This window comes from Orycteropus afer, unplaced genomic scaffold (genome assembly GCF_000298275.1).
Source record: "Orycteropus afer afer isolate SDZICR_OR568_19922 unplaced genomic scaffold, OryAfe1.0 scaffold00349, whole genome shotgun sequence".
NCBI lineage: Eukaryota > Metazoa > Chordata > Mammalia > Tubulidentata > Orycteropodidae > Orycteropus > Orycteropus afer.
The window spans coordinates 905,508-923,404 of record NW_006921936.1 but is presented as its reverse complement, the minus strand read 5'-3'; positions in this window follow the sequence as shown (position 1 = coordinate 923,404).

Here is a 17,897-nt window from a genome sequence, read left to right as displayed (position 1 = left end):
ATATCGGGGCACGGGGTCTTTTGCTTAAGCCACTGACCTGGTAAGGGCAAAGACCCTAACTTAAGTTAGCTAATAAACTTTCCTAGTGCATTTGCATTGTCGTGTGTTGGCATATTCCTCTCTTCCGAGCATCTCCTTTATAGCCTGGGTACAACAATACATATGGTTGCAGTGAATTGGAGCTGACTCAGTAGCACCTATCAACAACATACACATGATTATATCATCTTTTGGGAATGTTTTTTTTTGTTATGTTAATTACACAGTGTTAACATAGAGTATATTTTGAGTCTATCTCTTTTGAGGTATGGGAGAAACACAGTTGGGGGAAGACAGATGCCATGCCCCATGAAGATCAACAAACAGCCAAGGAACACTGGACGTACAGATGCTCTTTCGGTTCTCTAGTGCTGCTATATCAGAAATACCATAAGTGAATGGCTTTAACAAACAGGGATTTATTCTCTTACGGTTTAGGAGGCTAGAAGCCTGAGTTCAAAGTGCCAGCTCTAGGGGCTGGGCAAAGGCTCTTGTTTCAGATCCACTAAAGCTAGAGGCTTTTTCTGCTTCACTTAGTTGCTGGCCGCTGAGGCTGACAAGCCCAAGATCATCAAGTAAAATAGCAGAGTCCCAAGATTAGTAGACAACACAGCAAGCCACTAGTTCAAGTCCTGAAACAGTCCCAAGATCTGCAAGGAATATGGCAGGCCACTGAGATGAAGATTTGGCCAGATGCAGGATCTAGATGTGCCAAATGCTAGAGACCTTTCTCAGAGCTTCTCCTTGTATACTGGAAGCAGGGCACATGTCAAAGGCAGTAACTTAGCTGCTCACAGCAGAGGGCACCATGGAATTGATTACCAATCTCATTACTGAGAATAAATACATCCAGTTACCCAACCATTCAAAACCACAACCTACCCAAGTTGACGCACAACCTTGACTACCACAGATGCTTAAAAGAGAAAAGGGCCCTCCCCCAGAACTGACAGAAAAAATGTCTTTATCTAGATCCAGTGCCTCGAATACAGACTTGTAGCCCCATTATAACAGTGGTTAAGTGCTTGACTGCTAACAGAAAGACTAGTGATTTGAACACTCCTCTGACCCCCTGCCGATACATGGGGAGAACTTTGTGACAATCTGTTTCCATAAGGATTACGCATTGAAAACACCATGGAGCAGTTCTAATCTGTCCTATAGGATGGCTATGAATCAGAATCAACTAGATGACAATTAATTTTAGCTTCCTAAACAGTGAGAAAATATATTTGTTAAAGCCATCTACTTCTGGTACTTCTGTTATATCAGCTTTAGATAACTATTACCATTTACCTGTTCTCTAGGCAAAGTAGTGTTTAATTAATAAGTAGTAGTATGGAAGGAAGATGGGGCAATCTACTTCCATAGTGATAATGCCTCAGCAACCCAAGGAGAGGTCGCTATGAGTCAGCCGACTCGACGGCACATAACAACAACAACAACAAAGTATGAAGTATAGATCTTTATTCTATGAAATCTGAGAATGCTTATATTTGTATTACTTTCCACTCTTTCCATAAACTCAGGACTAAATTTGCATGTAGATGTGACATATTCATGTACTGTCTATCTTCAAGGGAAAAAGAAGCTGGGGAGTGTGACAGGAAGACTGATAAGAGTGCTTGGAATAAAAAGAAAGGATAAGTTGGAAAGTGCACTGATTATTAGATGTTACACTTGTAATGAAGGAGTTCTTTATCTTGGTGCAATGATAGTTGGTGCAATGATACATCCACATTTACTATGAATGGTTTCCCAGTCCAACAAGGGCATGTATTAAGACTAACACTATTTATGATCAACATGGTGGCATTGAAGAAGAAGAACACATAGAGAGGTGCATGGGAGGTACAGACAACATGCACACACAGTACTGCATTGTCAATGAAGGGAAACATTGGTCTATAGGTAGATAGATGGGTGGGCAGGCTGAACTATTATTAGGTATGTCTATGTAGGAGGAGTGTGCCCATGACCATGGATAGGGTTGGCAGACAATGTTTCTACAAGTGTATTTGTAAAGGGACAAGGTTGTAGTCACTTCTTAGCCACAGCCAGCTACACAGAAGGAGCAAATAGTTGGACTTATGGGCTCAGGACCATGGTCGCAGGGAACATCAAGCTCAATTGGCGTAACATAATTACATAAAAACATTGTTCCACATCCTACTTTGGTGAGTAGCAACTTGGATCTTAAAAGCTTGTAAGGAGCCATCTAGATACAATGATGACTCTCTCCTCATCCAGAGTGAAGAAGAATGAAGGAAACCAAAGATGCGTGGAAACAATTAGTCCAAGGGACTGGTACACCATGTGATCCTCAGCCTATATGCCTGTGAGACCAGAAGAACTAGATGGTGCCTGGCTATCACTTTCAACCACTTGGAGGGGGATCTATGTAGGAGATCCTGGATAGAGTGGGAGAACAATGTGCAACAAAACTCAAAATCATAAAAAAAAAAAAAAAAAAAAAAAAGGACCAGATTTGCTGGTCTGATGGAGCCTGGTGGAACCTCTGAGATTATGGCCCCTAGCTGCCTTTCAGATCTGGAATTGAACCCACTCCTGTGCTTCCAGCCAAACAAAAGACAGGCATGAGTTGAACATTCCCATTAAGTAGATACACTCCTTAGAGAGATCAATCATGGGAGAATAGAAGGGCTGTGTATGCACAGGGACACAGCTCTGCAGCCAGAAGTGCATGGGAGGGAAGGACATGGGGAAGAAGTAACTATTGGGATGAAGTGGGACAGGAGCATTGTTGAAACTGCAATAAATGTCATGAGACAAAGTGTATGTGAGCTGCGGAATGGAAAATGAATTTGCTTGGTAAACTTTCATCCAAATCACAATAAAAATAAAATAAAGACTAACACAATTTATAAATAAACTAAGGACACAAACTCTGTTGAAGCTGAAGAAAATTAAATCCATGAGAGCCAAAGTACAATCTTGAGTGTATCTCACATAAATTTAGAGAGCATCTCGTGAATAGAAGCGATGCACTGAACACTAAGGACTGAAGACCAGCCTAGTAGTGGGATCATCATACATGTACATCAGGTACATCATACATGAAGAAAGCAAACGGTCATTAAAAAGACGGGAAAGAAAGTAAAGACCAAAATGGATATCGGAAGAGATTCTGAAACTTGTTCTTTAATGTAGAGTAACTAAAGCAAATGGAAAAAATGATGAAGTGAAAGAGCAGAACAGAAAAATTAAAAGGGCAGCTTGAGAAGACAAAGTATTATAATGAAATGTACAAATACATGTTAGAAAACATAATGGAAGAACAAGGTTGGTGTTTCTCAAGCTGAACTGAAGAAAATTTTCAAGCCTCAAGTTACAATATTAAAGGATTCTGTGGGCAAAATGGGAACTCTGCTGGCATAGTGCCTAAGGCATTTGACTGCTAACCAGAAGGCTGGTGGTTCAAACCCACCAGCCATGCTTTGGAAGGAAGGTTGGGCAATCTACTTCTGTAGAGATACTGCCTCAGAAACCCAAGGAGGGGTCACCATTAGTCAGATCTGACTCGACAGCAGTGGGTTTGGTTTGGTTTTTGGTTTATGGGCAAAATAGAATCTGGGGAAGGCTGGGTAAGTAGCAAGCTGGGTGCACAGGGAAGGCAGGTGTTTGGAGTGCCTGGGGCAGACCAGGAAAGCAGAGACCCAGGCGAGCCAGGCAGGCAGGTGTTGGAGTGACTAGCAGAGGCTAGGAAGTGATCAGAACAGTTTGTATAAACTAAGGAAGACAAACTTATCTGTCAGTTTGTCATACTTTGGTGGCTTGTGTGTTGCTGTGAGGCTGGAGGCTATGCCCTTGGTGTTTCAAATGCCAGCAGGGCTACCCATGGTGGATAGGTGTCAGTGAAGCTTCTGGACTAAGACTTGGAAGTAGGAAGAGGCCATCCACTTCTCAAGGAATTGGCCAGTGAAAACCATATGAATAGCAGTGAGACACTGTCTGATATATTACTGGAAAACTTTATGAATAGCCCTCAAACACTGTCCAATATAGTGGAGAAGATGAGCCCCTCAGGTCAGAAAACCATCAAAATACGACTAGGGATGATTTGCCTCCTCAGAGTAGATCCAACCTTAATGATATGGATAGAGTAAACTTTTGTGACCTCCATTTGCTGATGTGGCACATGTCTAGATGAGAAGAAATAGCTGCAAACATCCATTAATAATTGGAACATTGAATGTATGAAGTATGAATCTAGAAAAATGGGAAGTTGTTAAAAATAGAATTGACTGAAGATCAATATCCTAGGAATTAGTGAGTTGAAATGGACTGGTTTTGGCCATTTTGAATCAAACAACCATATGATCTACTATGCTGGGAATAACAAAGAGGAATGCATAGCATTCATCATCACAAAGAATGTTTCAAGACCTATCCTGAAGTACAATGCTATCAGTGATAGGATAATATCCATATGCCTACAAGGAAGACCAGTTAATACTACTGTTATTCAAATTTACACACCAAAACCAAAGCCAAAGATAAGCAAGTTGAAAATTTTTACCAACTTCTGCAATCTGAAATTGACCAAACACACAGTCAAGATGTGTTAATTATCACTGGTTATGGGAATGAAAAAGTTGGAAATGAAGAATCACCAGTAGTTGGAAAATATGGCCTTGCTGATAGAAATAACACTGGAGAATGCATGATAGAATTCTGCAAGACCAACGACTTTTTCATTGCATATACCTTTTTTTAACAACACATATGGTAGGTATATACACATGGACTTCACCAGATGGAGTCCACAGGAGTCAGATTGTCTACATCTGTGGCAAGAGGTGATGGAGAAGCTCAACACCTTCAGCCAAAACAAGGCCAGTGGCTGATTGTGGAACAGACCATTAACTGCTCATATGCACATTCAAGTTGAAGCTGAAGACAATTAAAACAAGTTCACAGGAGCCAATATATGACCTTGATTATATATCTCCTGAATTTAGAGACCATTTAAAGAATAGATTTGCTACATTGAACACCGATAACTGAAAAACAGAGAAATTGTGGGATGACATGAAGAACATCATCCATAAAGAAAGCAAAAGGTCATTAAAATGACAGGAAAGGAAGAAAAGACCAAAATGGATGTCAGAAGAGACTCTGAAATTTGCCCTTGAAGGGAGAGTAGTTAAAACAAATGGAAGAAATGACAAGATAAAAGAGCTGAACAGAAAATTTCAAGGAGCAGCTCGAGAAGATAAAGCTCATTATTGTAATGAAATGTGAAAAGACCTGGAGTTAGAAAACCAGAAGGGAAGAACACACTCAGAATTTCTCAAGCTGAAAGACCTGAGGAAAAAATTTAAGCCTCGAGTTGCAATATTGAAAGGTTCTATGAGCAATATATTGAATGATGCAGGAAACATCTAAAGAAGATAGAAGGAATATACAGTATATTTACAGTATATGAAAAAGAATTGGTTGATGTCCATCCATTTCAGGAGATAGAATATGATCAAGAACCAATGATATTGAAGCAATTGGTGGAAAACAAGTCTCCATGAAGTGATGGAATACCCACTGAGATGTTTCATGAAATGGATGCTGCTCTGGAGACACTCACTTGGCCAAATCCAAGAGACCTGGAAGACAGCTACCTGGCCAACTGACTGGAAGAGATCTATATTTGTACCCACTCCAAAGAAAGTTGATCCCACAGAATGTGGAAGTTATAGAAAAATATCATTAATATTACACACAAGTAAAATCTTACTGAAGATAATTCAAAAACAGATGCAGCAGTATATTGACAGAAAACTTCCAGAAATGCAAGCTGGATTCAGAAGAGGACATGAAATGAAGGATATCACAGCTGATGTAAGATAGATTTTGGCTGAAAGCAAAGAATAACAGAAAGATGTTTACTTGTGTTTTATTGACTGTGCAAAAGTATTCAATTGTGTGGATCACAACAAATTATGGATAACATTGAGAAGAATGAGAATTCCAGAACACTTAATTGTACTCCTGAGGAGCCGATTTGCTGCAAAAGACTTCTTCAAAGTGCTGAAGAGCAAAGACGTCTCCTTGAAGACTAAGGTGTGTCTAACCTAAGCTATGATATTTTCAGTGGCCTCATATGCGTGTGATAGCAGGACGATGAATAGCCAACACTGAAGAAGAGTTGATATTTTTGAGTTGTGGTGCTTGTGAAGAACATTGAAAGTACCATGGACTGCTAAAAGAACTGACTAATCTGTCCTGGAAGAAGTGCAGCCAGAATGCTCCTTGGAAGTGACAATGACCAGACTTCATTCATCTCACGTACTTTGGCCATGTTGTAAGAAGGTACCATTCTATGGAGAAGGATATTATGCATGGTAAAGTGGAGGGTCAATGAAAAAGAGAAAGGTCCTCCACAAGATGGATTGGCACAGTGGCTGCAATGATGGGCTCAAGTATAGCAGGGATCATGAAGCTGGCACAGGACTAGGCAGTGTTTCATTCTGTTGTACACAAGGTTGCCAAGAGTCAGAGACAACTTGAGGGCACCTAACAGCAACAACAAGAACATGTGCAAAATACTGAACAATGCAGTAAAATCAAAAGAAAATGGAGAGAATACACAGAATCACTGTACCAAAAAAAGCTTTGGTTGATGTTCAACCATTTCTGAAGCTAGCATATGATCAAGAACCAATGGTATTGAAAGGAGAAGTACAAGCTGCAGTGAAGGCACTAGTGAAAAAACAAGGCTGCAGGAGTTGATAGAATACCAATCGAGCTGTTTATTTATTTATTTAATTGTGCTTTAGGTGCAAATGTACAGAGCAGAGTTTATTTTACATTCAACAATTCGTGTACATTTGGTTTCACTCCCCAGTTATCATCCCCAACCCCAACCCAGACTGCTGCCCTCCCTGCCCAGTAACCAACTCCCCATGTCCTTCACAGTTATGCACTCCTGTGAGTCCTGCACTTCCTCCATGTGAATGTTGCCCCTCTGGTGCCTGTAGTTGATTGTTCTAAGGGATGGATCTCCATAGAGTATGTGGGTGCATCACCCTAGGTTGAGTGGTCTGCGTGTACAACTTGTTTACTATTGGGCTGAGATTCAGCACCTGGGTGTGTGTTTTATTCCAGGCCCAAAGTGTATCCCGGGGCCATGGTATTGAGGGTCTCAACAGATTCCATGCGACCAGTAATTCTGATCATTATTGTGTTTTTGGATTTTGTTCCACATTTTCCTCCCACTCTATCCAGGATCTCCAGTTTTTGATCATTTCCTAAGTGGTTGGCATTGGTAGCCAGGCACCACCTAGTTCTTCTGCTCTCAAGGTCCATCATGTCCTAGGACTGACTGCTTCCAATTTTTTTTTTTTTTTTTTTGGTACTCTTCTTTGCTTCCGATGATTGGAGACCATTAGCTGAATCTGAGATAGCCACTCGAAAGCTTTTAAGACCCCAGTAACTACTCACCAATGTAGGTTGTGGAACAAGATTTTTATGTATTTTATTGTGCCAGTTGAGCCTGGTGTCCCCCATAACTATGGTACTGATAGGTAATCCATTGGCTCTCTCTCCTACAGTGTATGGCTGTCTGTGAGGGATTGCTCTATGTCTGTCTTCTGTTGTTTCTATAAGGATTGCAAGTATTTTATATCATTGGTATCTGTGCAAGATTAGCCTCAGCTGAATCTATCCTTGGTCTAGCGTATAATCCTGTTCACTGACACTCATCTGATCTTCTCAGTTATTTATGTGTTTGTCTGTAGCCTGGTGTTTGGTGTTAATAGTAATGCAGTATTATGGATGTACTGGTATTAGCCTCTGTTGTTTATATCTTATGTGCACAATTTGGTTTCCTCCCTTTTCCTAATGTTATCATGGTGGACACAGACTCTTTCTATACTGTCCCTCTCTTACCCATGTGAGCATGTGGCCCCCAACTAGCCCAAAATTAATCTCTCCCCTTCCCTCCCCATCCCAGTAATCAGATGCAATGTTGGAAGTATTCACTTGTCAATGGAAGAAATTGCAAAGAAATTTGAAAGAGCTACTGATTGAAAGAGATTCATATGTGTGCCCATTCCAAAGGTGATCCAAAACAATATTGAAAATTTTGAACAATATCATTAGTACCACACACAAGTAAAATCTTGCTGAAGATAATTTAAAAAAAGGCTGCAGTAGCACATCTGTAGGGAACTGCCAGAAATTCCAGTTGGATTCAGAAGAGGATGTAGAATGAAGGAGATCATTGCTGATGTCAGATGGATCTTGGCTAAAAGCAGAGAATACCGGAAAGATGTTTACTTGCATTTTACTGACTATGCAAAGGCTTTTGACTGTGTGGATCATAACAAATTATGATAAAATTGCAAAGAATGGTAATTCCAGAACATTTAAATGTGCAATGTGCCCAAGTGGAAACTGTATACCAAGAGGAAATATTTTGAACAGAACAGAATGAAGAGATACTTAAGCAAAAAAAAAAAAAAGAAAAACCTCACTGCCATCAAGTTAATTCTCATAGTGGATCCCATTGTGTTTCTGAGGCTGTAAATCTTTACAGAAGTAGGTTGCCCCATCTTCCTTCCACTGAGTAGCTGGTGGGTTTGAACTGCTGACTTTCTGTCTTACCACTATGCCACCAGAGAAAAATGCATCTTTTCACCATACTTATTCAACTTATTCTGTCTGTATGCTGAGCAAATAATCTGAGAAACTGCACTATATTAAGGGAAACACACATCAGAATTGGACAAATGATCATTAACATCCTGCAATATGCAGTTGACACATCCATGTTTGCTGAAAGCAAAGAGGACTTGAGTCTCTTACCAATGAAGATCAAAGACTGTAGCCTTCAGCATGGATCACACTTCAACATAAAGAAAACAAAAGTCACAACTGGATCAATAACCAACATCATGATAGATTGAAGTTGTCAATGATTTCATTTTACTTGGATACAAAATCAATGCCCATGGAAGCAGCAATCAAGAAATCAAATCATGTATTTCACTGAGCAGATCTGCAAAAGGCCTCTTTAAAGTGTTCAAAGCAAAGATATCACTTTAAGGACTAAGGTGCACCTAACTCAGGACATATTTTCAACAGCCTCATATACATCTGAATCCTGGACAATGAATAAAGAAGACCAAAGAAGAATTGATGCTTTTAAATTATGATTTTGACAATGAATATTAAATATACCGTGGATGGCCAGAAGAATGAACAAATCTGTCTTGGAGTAAGTACAGCCAGAATTCTCAGAAGTGAGAATGGTGAGATCTCATCTTACATACTTAGGGCATGCTATCAGGAGGGACCAGTTCCTCAAGAAGGACATCATACTTGGTAAAGTGGAGGGTCAGCAAAAAAGTAAAAGACCACTGTGAGGTGAATTTTCACAGTGGCTGCAACAGTTGTCTCCCACAAAGCAATGATTGTGAGTATGGGGCAGAATCAGGCAGTGTTTCATTCTGTTGTTCAAAGGGTCATTATGAGTTGGAACTAACTCAGTGACATCTAACAACAAGGACACATAACGCTAATGATCATGAAGTACTTAGGAAACAATTGAATTGTAAATCATTTTAAACTATCAGCACAAAGTTTCACAAGGAAATGTAGTTTACTGGATTACATTTTTGTTGTTTTAGTGCTAATTCTAGAAGAATGAGTAGGACTTCTATGAGTGGAAAGAGGAAGACAATGAGAAAATACTTGGGCAAACATGACTGAGTAATCCAACCCTTCTGTGTGTAAAAACATGTTCTTGGAAAGAGAAAAGCATCAAATAGATTCAGTAGAATCAGAGTAAGACAAACTTAAAGCCCAAGTTATCTGCGGTGAGAGATGAGGGGCATTGTAAATTCTGAGGCAGACAGGAAGCAAGATCACCTCCAGATGGATTAATAAGACAAAACTATTACCTATAGAGGTAATGCCTATCTTGTGTCAACCACTATAGATACATATAATATCAACCTTTCACAAAACCTACCAAAAGAAAAAAAAAAAAAAACCAAATTCACTGCTGTCGAATTGATTCAACTCATAGTGACCTCTCCTTGGGTTTCCAAGACAGTACGTCTACAGAAGTAGATTGCCCAATCTTCCTTCTGAGGAGTGACTGGGTTTGAACTACCAGCCTTCTGGTTAGCAGTCAAATAAATGTGTACATAAGAGAACTAAGGCTCAAAATGGTTGAGTAACATGTGAGTGATAAAGATGAGGTGCACATTTTCTATGTCCCATGTCAAAGTTCTTTTATTCTTTTCCCATATTATTTCATTTTTGAAGAGAATATAAAGTATAAGTGGAAGTTCTAATGATGATGTATTATCCTTGAGGGATAATATTGATAGCAGCAGGGAAAGAGGTTGAACCAAGATTTTGCAGAAAGTGGTGGTAGGATGTGGTGCCAATTTAAAGACAGAGTAGGGAGTACTAATAAATTCCATAGATTCCTAGTGGTTCCAAGGATGTAATTTCTTGAAGATATTTATTTACATTTCCATGTACCTGTAGGAGCTCTGGTAGCATAGTACCTAAGGCACTTGACTGCTAACCAGAAGGGTGGCAGTTCAAACCCACCAGCCACTCCTTGGAAGAAAGATGGGGCAATCTACTTCCGTAGTGATATTGCCTCAGAAACTGAAGGAGGGGTCGCTATGAGTCAGGTCTGACCCAACAACACATAACAACCATAACATGTACCTGTATTTATGTTTTTTTCTTTCTTTCTTTCTTTTTTTCTCTTTGGCAGAAGTTATCTTTGTAACAAATCTTCAAATGGGTATGTGATCCTAGAAAGTTTAGAATTAAGATGTGATTTTTAACTAGGATTTTGCTTTGGAGTCCCTTGTTTCCTTTTTAAAGACATACATTCTAACCTACTGAATCAGAATCTTTTTGGTGTGAGTGCAGGATGTGAGATTTTTTCGAAACTTCAGAGTCATTCTAATGTGGGTATGAAGACAAAAAAAAGGAGAAGTAAACTATAGTCATAATAGTCTTATTTCAGATAGAATGGAAATGAATGTATTATAAGTTGAGGAGAAAAATTTTGGGAGGGAGAAGTTGGAATTCATATAAAAAAATTTTTTTTCAAAAGTAAAATATCTTTCTCTCTTTCAATTTACTCCTGTGGTTACTGAGATCCCTGAATACTCCCCCAAAAGATCTGTATCTATCTTTATTTAATATGCATGAATCAATACCAATTATAGCATTGATTATTCCATAAATTCAGTCATTTTTTACTAATAAAGTTTTGTTTGGCAAATGTGGAAATACAATTAAACTCTAGAAAACTATTGGAAATATTAAAGATGACACTTTCCATAATTCACCAATTACTGAGCATTGCATATTTTTACCCTTTTAACTTGAGACTGATGTAAAATGTTCTACATTTTTTTTTTTTTTTTCAATTTTTGCCTCAAACTGACTCCAAAATTGGGTCATCTTCTTTTTACTATGTCATGCATTCCTATCTAAAACATTGCATTGTTGTTGTTATGTGTGGTAGAGTAGGACCTGACTCATAGCGGCCCCTCCTTGGGTTTCTGAGGCAGTATCGCTATGGAAGTAGAGTGCCCAACCTTCCTTCTGAGGAGTGGCTGGTGGGTTTGAACCGCCAGCTTTCTGGTTAGCAGTCAAATACCTTAGGCACTACGCTACCAGAGCTCCCTGAGAATGGTTGTTGTTGTGTTGTTGTTATGTGCCGTTGAATCTGACCTGACATATAACGACCCCTCCTTGGGTTGCCAAGGCAGTATCAGTACGGAAGTAGATTGCCCAACCTTCCTTCTGAGGAGTGGCTGGTGGGTAGCAAGAAATCACTAAAAAGATGAGAAAGGAAGAGAAGACCAAAATGGATGACAGAAGAGACTGTGAAACTTGCCCTGGAGCAGAGAAAAGCTAAAGTCAATGGAAGAAATGACAAGATAGAAGAGCTGAACAGAAGATTTCAAAGAGCAGCTCAAGCAGACAAAACCAATTACTATAATGAAATGTGCAAAGATCTGGAGTTTGAAAACCAAAAGGGAAGGACGCGCTCAGCATTTCTCAAGCTGAAAGAATTGAAGAAATAATTTAAGCCTCGAGTTGAAATATTGAGGGATTCTATGGGCAAAAAATCGAATAATGCAGGAAACATCAAGAGAAGATGACAGGAATACACAGAATCACTGTACAAAAGGAACTGGTCGATCTTCATCCATTTCAGGAAGTGGCATATGATCTAGAACCAATGGTACTGAAGGAGGAAGTCAAAGCTGCAACGAAATAATTGGCAAAGAACAAGGCTCTGGGAATTGACGGAATACCGATTGAGATATTTCAACAAACATATGCCCCATTGGAGGCACTCACTCAGTTATGCCAAGAGATTTGGAAGACAGCTACCTGGCCAACTGACTGGAAGAGATCCATATTTGTGCCCATTCCAAAGACAGGTGATCCCACAGATTGTGGAAATTATAGAACGATATCATTAATATCACACGCAAGTAAGATCTTACTGAAGATAATTCAAAAACAGTTGCAGCAGTATATTGACAGAGAACTTCCAGAGGTGCAAGCTGGATTCAGAAGAGGACGTGGAACAAGGGATATCATAGCTGCTGTCAGATGGATCTTGGCTCAAGGCAAAGAATACCAGAAAGATGTTTACTTGTGTTTTATTGACTATGCAAAGGCATCTGATTCTGTGGATCATGACAAATTATGGATAATGTTGAGAAGAATGGGAATTCCTGAACACGTGATTGTACTCATGAGGAACCTGTACCTTGACCAGGAGGCTGTTGTTCGAACAGAACAAGGGGACACTGCATGATTTAAAATCAGGAAGGGAGTGTGTCAGGGTTGTATCCTTTCCCCACACTTATTCAATCTATATGCTGAGCAAATAATCCGAGAAGTTGGACTATATGAAGAAAAACCTGGCATCACGATTGGAGGAAGAAACATTAACAACCTGAGATACTCAGAGGATACAACTTTGCTTGCTGAAAGTGAGGATGACTTGAGGCACTTACTGATGAAGGTTGAAGAATACAGTCTGCAGTATGGATTAGATCTCAATATAAAGAAAACAAAAATCCTCACAACTGGACCAATGAGCAGCATCACAATAAATGGAGAGAAGATTGAGGTTGTCAAAGAATTCACGTTGCTTGGTTCTACCATCGATGCCAATGGAGTCAGCAGTCAGGACATTAGATGACGTGTAGCATTGGGAAGGTCAACTGTGAAGGAACTGTTTTAAGTGCTGAGGAGCAAGGATGTCTCCTTGAGGACTAAGGTGCACCTGACACAAGCCATGATATTTCCAATCACCTGGTATGCATGTGAGAGCTGGACAATGAATAAGGAAGACTGAAGAAGAGTTGATGCTTTTGAGTCATGGTGCTGGCGAAGAATGTTGAAAGTACCATGGACTGCTAAAGGAACTAACAGATCTGTCCTGGAGGAAATACACTCGAAATGCTCCTTCGAAGCGAGAATGGCCAGACTTCATCTCACCTATTTTGGTCATGTTGTCAGAAGGGACGATTCCTTGGAGAAGGATGTCATACTTGGTAGGATGGAGGGTCGACAAAAGAGGGGGAGGCCTTCAATGTGATGGATTGACACAGTGGCTGCGATGATGGGCTCAAGTATAGCAGGGCTTGTGGAGCTGGTGTGGGATTGGGCAGTGTTTCGTTCTGCTGTGCATGGGGTCATTATGAGTTGCAAATGACTTGACGGCACCTAACAACAACCACAACAAGAAATACCTATCATGTGGAAACAAAAAACTGAAAGTGGACTAGGGCATTATCTTCTTCTAAATTCAGTGCTTTTTCATTCAATTGTTGCTTTAACCGGCCACAATCATCCAAATCATTTTCTACATCATCCTACAAACACCCACACATGCATACATACAGCAAAAGTACCTGTTTATATAAACAACAAGAAACATGCTATGTGGTGCCTGTACAATAACCATATGTCATGCCATATATATAAACCATGCCAATAGATTAATGGTGATATCCCAGCTGTCATTCCATTCCCACTGATTGCCTTTTCAGGGCCTATTCAGCAACACATAAAGAAGATTAAGGCTTTTTAGAAAATATTTCCACATGTTTTTCTGAGGAGAGAATTTTCTCAGGAGAAGGGCATAAAATACTTTGGGAAAAAAAAAAAAAGCTGTTTCAAAGCCATTTAAAGAATGCTTATAAAAAGAAGACAAGAGCAGAACATGACATCTCAGTGTACCCTGTTCCCAGAGTACAGGAGTAAACCTTACAAAGTTTCAGGCCTGATAGCAATGTGGCATCTCTTTGATTTGCTCATCCCTAGCATTTACCCATATTGACAGGGTTAATAGCATTCTTATATGTGGATGTCTGGCCCATTCTCATTCACCCTAGAGTGCTCTTGTCAGGAATACGCCTGTTTTTCTTCTTTGTTTTTAACCTTTCTTTTAATTTCAGTAAATTTCAAAAGGATCAATATAAGAACATTAGTGGTCGGTCAAATCAATGTCTGTTGGAATTCGATAATGAAGATAGCCTTTCCAAAAAGAGGGGACCTAGATGGCCCAATCTCTGCTAAAAATATAAAATAAAATTTTAAGTATTGGTTTTATGATTTATTAATCTACTTTTGGGTAAAATCATTTGAATTCAGCTTTTTGGTAAACATTCCTATTAGATATTTATTCATCTCAGTTGTTTTTTCTATCGAAGGTATTGTATGAAGAAATACAATGTTATATACAACCAGTTAACTGATCAGCTATTCTAAATAGAGAAGCCTCTCATCCCCATTTCTTTTGTCAAATGAGGTCACTAGTAAACTAGTTCTATAACTCAGTTTCTTTAGCATAAATCTAATTATTCCCATAATATACACCTCAATAACATAATATGGAATTTATATTCTATGTTATTTTTACTTATAACTCTTAGTCATAGCAAAAGGAGCTCTGATGGTATAGTGGATAAGGCATTTAGCTGCTACCTGGAAGGTCAGCAGTTCAAACCCACCAGCTGCTCCATAGAAGGAAGATGGGGTCATCTACTTCTGTAAAGATTTACAGCCTCAGAAAACCAATGGAGGTTGCTATGAGTCAGATTTGACTCAATGGCAATGAGTTTGGTTTTTTGGTTTTAGTCACAGTAATGCATATCCTTAAAGCATGTTGTTGTTAGTGTTTTCGAGCCTATTTCCACTCAGTGACCTTATGTACAACAGAAAGATACACGGCTTGATCCTGTGCTATCCTCACAGTCATTGCTCTGCTGTCATTGTTGCAGCCACTGTGTCAAACCATCCCCTTGAGGGTCTTCCTCTTTTTTGTTGATCCTCTACTTTACCAAGAATGATGTTCTTCTTCAGGAACTGGTACCTCCTGACGTCATGACCAAACTCTGAGAGGTAGTCTCACCATGCTCAATTCTAAGGAGCATTCTGGCTGTACTTTATCCAAGATAGATTTTTTTGCTCTTCTGGCAGTCTGTGGTACATTAGATATTCTTCACCAACACCAAAATCCAAATGCATCAATTCTTCTTTGGTCTTTCCTATTCATTGCTCAGGTTTCTCATGCACATGAGACAATTGAAAGTACTATGGCTCAGGTCAGGTGCATCTTAGTCTTCAAAGCAACATCTTTAAAGAGGTCTTTAGTAGCAGATTTGCCCAATTTGTCCTCTGATTCTTGGCTGCTGCTTCCATGGGTGTTGATTATGGATCCATGTAAAATGAAATCCTTGACAACTTCAATCCTATCTCTGTTTATCATCATGTTGCTTATTGGTCCAGTTGTAAGGATGCTTGTTTTCCTTACATTGAGTTGTAATCCATACTGAAAGTTGTAGTCTTTAATCTTCATCAATAAATTCTTCAAGTTTTCTTCACATTAAGTTTATGTCATCTGCATATCACAAGTTGTTAATGAGTCTTCCTCCAATCCTGATGCCACATTCTTCTTTATATGGTCTAGCTTCTTGGATTATTTTGTTCAGCATGCAGATTGAGTAAGTATGGTGAAAGAATACAACCTTACCACATACCTTTTCTGAATTTAAATCCCTTGTTCTGTTTGAACTACTGCCTCTTGGTCTACATACAGGATCCTCTAGAGCACAATGAAGTATTCCAGAGTTCCCATTCTTCACCATGTTATGCATAATTTGTTATGATTCATACAGTCAAGTGCTTTTGCATAGTCAATAAAACACAGGGAAGAATCTTTCTGGTATTCTCTACCATCAGATGTCACCCATCTGACATTAGCAATGATATCCTTCATTCCATGTCCTCTTCTGAATCTGGCTTGAATTTCTGGTAGTTCCTTGTCATTTTACTGCTGCAACCATTTTGAATTATTTTCAGCAAAATTTTACTTACATGTAATATGAATGATATTGTTTGATAATTTCTGCATTCAGTTGTATTGCCTTTCTTTCTAATAGGCAAAAAATATGGATCTTTTCCAGTCAGTTGGCCAGGCTTCTGTCTTCCAAATTTCTTGGCATAGATGAGTGAGCACTTCCAGTGTTGCATCTATTTCTTGAAACATCTCAATGGGTATTCCATCAGTTCCTGGAACTTTGTTTGTCGCTAGTACCTTCAGCATGGCTTGGACTTCTTCCTTCAATATCATAGGTTCTTGGCCACATGCTTCTTTCTGAAATGGTTGACTGAATGCTGGCCTATTATTTTTGGTATAGTGGCTCTGTGTATACCTTCCATCTTTCTTTGATGCTGCCTGTCTCATTCAATATTTTGCCCATAGTTCCTTCAATACAGCATCTTAGATGCGTTTCTTCAGTTATTTCAGCTTGAGAAGCTTTGAGGGTATTCTTCTGTCTTGGTTTTCTAACTCCAGTTCTTCGCACTTTTCATTATAATAATTTACTTTGTCTTCTGAGCTATACTTTGAAATCTTCTGTTCATCTCTTCCACTTCATCATTTCTTCCATTCCTTTTAGCTACTCCCCATTCAAGATTAAGTGACAGGGTCTCTTCTAACATCCACATTGGTCTTTTCTTCCTTTCTTGTTTTTAAATGCCCATTTCCTTTCTTCACATATGGTGTGCTTGATGTCATTCCACAACTCGTCTGGTCTTCAGTCATTGGTGTTCAAGACATCAAACCTATTCTTCTGGTGGTCTCTAAATTCAGGTGTGATATTCTCAACATCAAATTTTTGGCTTTCATGGACTTGCTTTAATTTTCTTCATCTTCAACTTGAACATGCATATGAGGAATTGATGGTCTGTTCCACAGTAAGCCCCCAGCCTTGTTCTGACTGATGATATTGAGCTTCTCTGTTACTTCTTTCCACAGATATGTCGCTGTTGTTAGGTGCTGTCAGGTCATTTCCATTTCACAGTGACCCTACACACAGCAGAACAAAACAACGCTGATCCTGCACCAGCTCCATGATCCTCGCTATACTTGAGCCCATCGTTGCAGCCACCTTGTCAATCCATCTCATTGAAGGCCTTCCCTTCTTTCATCAACCCTCCACCTTACCAAGCATGACATCCTTCCCCAGGGAATGTTCCCTTCTGACAACATGACCAAAGTAGGTGAGATGAAGTCTAGCCATTCTCACTCCCAAGGGGTGTTTCAGCTGCACTTCCTCTAGGACAGATCTGTTAGTTCTTTTAGCAGTCTATGGCACTTTTTGCATTCTTCGCCAGCACCACAATTCAAAAGCATCAACTCTTCTTCGGTTTTCTTTATTCATTGTCCAGCTCCCACATGCATATGAGGCTATTGAAAATATCATGGCTTGTGTCAGGCACACCTTAGTCCTCAAGGAGACATCTTTGCTCCTCAGCACTTGAAAGAA